The following is a 5,000-nucleotide window of genomic DNA, read 5'->3' as shown; positions in this document are numbered from 1 at the left end:
CAGTCGTGACTCATTAGAAGACCATTTTTTATACATTAGAGGACCATTTTGCTAATTTTCCAAAGGGAAAATTTGTGCAGATTTTCAAGTAAATTACCTACATAATGAGCTTTGGTTCACGAGTTGGACTTCGAGATGGGCAAATTTGTTTTTGAAACATGAGCTTGAGTGCTCAATGAACGCTGTACAGAAGTCGAAAAATATTTCTGGAACTTTACAACTTCCCTTTATAGCCATTACCATTATTATTAGCAAGGACTGTAAGTTTAATATATTTTGGTTTTAGTTAAAGTTCATACCTTCATTTAAAATTGATCACACTTGAGTATCTTCCTAATGTTGATATTATCCCACGTAACAGCATCAAATGAGAAAAAATGTAAAACAGGGAGGAAGGCTGAGTTGCGGAATTGTGTTATTCATTCAATTAAAAGCCAATGTGTTTCATTTGACGAAAAAGCATTACAGCTTACCCAAATCCTTTAATCCTTTCCCACAATATTGGCTACTTTCTTACTGACAGAAATCAGGTTACTCATTTCCTCTCTGTCTCCCTTTTGTTCCTTAAGACCATATCTAACATAACTTGGCTTAGCTGATTCGGAAATCAGCAGTTTAGCAAAACCTCCCAAAAAGTATGTGAAGTAACCAACACATACATCACAATACCATCGTAAGGTTCAGTCAAATTTAGAAAAAAAAATCAATGAGACTGACCAAAACAAAAACAAATTCTTGTTAAGGCCCCACTGAATTTGGATCATTTTCAGTTGAAAAATATGACGAAGAAGAATTTGGAAAAGATGAAATAACGCATATCAAAATTTCTCTAACGAGAAGCTAACAATTAGATCCCCGACTCCAAAGGAAATTACAGTAGAAAGAAACTAATTACAAACTCTCAGAGATAATCAAGGAACGTCGCCTGTGAGTGGCTGGGTTTTGTGAAGGGATCAGTGGGGAGGGGGCGGATAACCAGGAGATCGTCAAGTCTCGGGAAGGGGTGCGGGAAGGAGGAGAGGTAAGAAGAGAAGGATGAGGAAGCCCAAACACTCCTCACGGGAGTAATTTTTTGAGAAGACGAAATGATTCGAGAATCGCACAATAATCTCTGATGCAAGATTATAACTGTTCCTCGTTCAGTCTTCCTATATCTTCACTCTCCTTCTCTTGCCATCCTTCGTACCTCCTGCCATCCTTTGCACCCTCCTTTCCCCAGCGCCCCCACCCACCTTCCCAAGAGGCCACACTCATTTCTCTTCTACTTTTTCCTGTACTTCATCTTGAGTTACTCCCAACAGGCCCAATCGCCAATGCGCTTCCTGTTCACTTGGCAGAAAAGAATTGCAAATCCATCTGCATAAAAAAACTAATGTGACCCCATTCTTTACGTAGGAAATTCACCCCAAACAGGACTGCAATAATCAGCTGCGCCAAAGAATTGGTGGACTGGCCAATGGTTTAGAAGAGGGATGAGGGATGAAGACAACCAAAATGCTCCTGCTCAGACGAAAGCAAGGGAACTACTTGTGGATGTCTTACTTGCCTCACATTTGTATGGTCTTTGAATATAAGGAGCCAGGCTTACCGTTACACAACAGTCTACTACTCTCGTCTTCTGGCGCGATCTTGCTCAGCAGAGCCTGGGCGGAACGTGGCCTAGAAACGCGAGAGACGACGTACCCGAGGAACGCCCTAACGGGTAAATAAACCTCCGGGGCACCGACACCATATTTCACTACTGGCTTATATGAATTTCTTCGTAAACATCGGAGTAACTTGACGAAATATCACATTCTTTTAACTGAAGTAATTCCCAACAACGAATTTTTATTTCCCCGCTTCAGAAAGAATGGAGAACACAGGAGAGTTACAATAAAGTGAAAGAGAAGGAACAATCATAAGAAAGGTCGAAACAAGTTTATAGAAATCGAAAGGAGCTGATGCAGCACATTTAATTCCACTTGTTTGAAAGACGGTACTCAATATTGTTGTTTTATTGCTACTAAGTGTACGGTGCTTAAAATCCATTAACTTGCAATACAGAAGCCCAGTATCTAAAATAAAAAAAAATGAAAATAAGCAAATGAACATACGATGACAAATCACAAGATTTTACCTCCAAAAGTATAAACAAAATGGAGCAGAGTAATTTCAAGTAGAATTACATCCTCCTTTAAGCAAGTCTGACCAATTACCTATTAGAATAACCCCGTAGAAGGGTAGTACCGTCAGTGCCCCTCATGTGGTGCACTTTACGCATTACTTTAAGGGTCTTTGCAGCATCCCTTAGGCCCCAACCTCTTTCATTCCTTTTATTGTACCTCCGTTCATATTCTCTTTCTTTCATCTGACTTTCCACCCTCTCCTAACTATAGTTTCATAAAGCAACTGTGAGGTTATACTCCTATTTCACCTCTCAAACCTCCTTTACTCTCAACTTTCCTTTCAGCGCTGAATGACGTCATAGGTCCCAGAGCTTGGCCAATGGCTCAAATTCTATATTCTATTCTATTCTATTAGAATAACACATACCAGAACTCACAGGGAACAGCCTCGTAAATCTAACTAAAACCTGAAAGAAATGTCCTGCATAACCCTCTAACAAAAACATCAGAGGCAAAAAACATATTTACCTACATCTACAGTGGTTGGTCTCAAAGAAATGCTCTTGGTATAAACCTGCAGGGCATAGAACACTTACAAGGACCTTCAGTAACCTAAAAAAATAGAAAATAAAAAACTCTTACTGTAGCATAAGAGGCTGATCTCAAAGAAACCTTCTTAGTATGTATCTACAAAGCATCTACCCTTATAAACACACCTGAAGCTAATTACTTCAATGAAAATAGCCTTATAATGTTACTTATGGCATCTCCCTGACATCTCTTCCTGTAAGAGATGCTGTAATTCTTATAGTATCCCAGTCTGTTTTTTTAAATTTGCTTTGGTAAAAATACTTTGGTAAAAAAGATACAGCATTTGAGTATTTAACTACCTGATTTTCTTTAATGGATAAAAATTCGTTTTCCGAAAGCATTTAAAGAAAAGGCCTTAAGCCCGACATTTGCTAAATGTCATGAAAAGACTCATTATCATTTTGGAATTTGAATGTTAAAAAATAGGACACATCATTGGGACTTGCATACTTTTTTGATAAATAATTGCAACTCAATTTGCAAGAGGAAAAATTTTTATGTCAATTAATAATTTAAATTTCAATGGTTAAAAATATACCCTCAAATGTTAAACATAGCAAATCTATCCGGTAAAGTAGATGGATACCCTGGCCTGAGAAAGGAAGATGTAGAAAAACAATACATTCGATCAAAGTTTCCAACATTTTCGTCTCATTGACATGTTTTTAACCAGAACACATTAAAGTCATTTTCTTGGAATGTAGTACTGCATCGCATTCCAGTTCCTGGAGTGGAGGAACCCTTCAGGAATGCTATCAAGGCAGGAAACGGAGAGAGAGAGAGAGAGAGAGAGAGAGAGAGAGAGAGAGAGAGAGAGAGAGAGAGAGAGAAGAGATCAAGTTGATTCACTTACACCACAGAAGACATTCAAGTTTATTTAATTCACAGTTCTTCAAAGGAAATAAAACCTAATAAATAAAAATTACTGGGTCCTGCTAACAGACCAATAATACCTGTGTTCTCTGCCAGTTAGCTGTCCACGTGTAATAACAGAACAGGCTGGAGATTAATTTCTAAATTACTTCATAAAACGCTAATCAGAATTAAATATCACTTAGTTACGTTCCAGCAGCAAAAAAACTTCTAGTTTATTTGAAGATGATATTAAAAAGCCCACCTCACCTTAAGAAATATGTAATGCATGGATTATCATAATTACAATTTGCATTAAGTGATGAAGAAAGAATCCTCTGGCAACTATTATTTGTGATGAAAGATAAAATATGATTTTAAAAAAGAGAGACAAATTATGACATTTACATATGAAACTGGAACGATTAATCCTCATCCTCTTATATGTATGTATATATATATATATATATATATATATATATATATATATATATATATATATATATATATATATATATACATATATTTGTGTGTGTTTTGTGGCTGTGTGTGTGTAATATATATATGTATATGTATGTATGTCCTAAACTTTTCCAGTAAATATAACTATTCCCAATTCAACTCTGTAGCAGCCCATCATCAGTTTTTATACGCTAACCGATGCTCGTTATGCACCTGCTTACAGTTACAGAAATGCTAACTGCTTGGCCGTCTTAAGCCGAACATTTGGTTTCGCGCAGCCACTAATGAGACATAAATAAGCTCTGAACGCAGGGGCACTAGGCTTGTAGAGTTAGTTCTCGGTTTCACTTTTGCCAGGTAAGGTTCCAGTGGGATTCTTCCTCACTCGAGAGCCCCTTTTCTCAACAGATAAGTCAAGGCTGGAAAACGAAAATTTGATAACTATCCTTTTCATATGATTTGGACAAGTGTTCGGCCTTGAATGAGTTTATATATACGATACGTTTTAAGGTAAGATTCACTATCGGCGAAGGCTAAAAGTAGTCTAATTTCATGCGTACTTGAAGAAGAGGTTTTCTTCTCGACCAGTTTTGCGGTACCTGTAAGACTGCCATTCTATAGTTTCCATGAAAGTTCAAGTAAGTTTTCCTGATTAATGTGCCTATGTTGTGTACGTATTAATGGATAATTAGATATGCTGTTAATTAGTGTCTGTGTTCATGCTGAAGAACATTTAGTAAAATATTAGTACTTCAGAATGAATTGGGAAGTTTAAAATTGTATCACTCCCAGACTTTTTTTAAAATTTAGGGTCAGTTTCAACATATATGGGTCTGTGTTGGTCCTTTGCCCTATACTTGACACTGGTTAATGTGTAAACTTTCAAGAATCCAGAAATGTTCCTTACAACAGAGAACAACGTTATATAGATTTGCATCTTTGAAGATATTTTTCTATCTGTCACTTAAAATTTCATTTGATTTATTC

Source organism: Macrobrachium rosenbergii, chromosome 14 (genome assembly GCF_040412425.1).
Source record: "Macrobrachium rosenbergii isolate ZJJX-2024 chromosome 14, ASM4041242v1, whole genome shotgun sequence".
NCBI classification, from domain to species: Eukaryota; Metazoa; Arthropoda; class Malacostraca; order Decapoda; family Palaemonidae; genus Macrobrachium; species Macrobrachium rosenbergii.
This window is presented reverse-complemented; position numbering follows the sequence as displayed.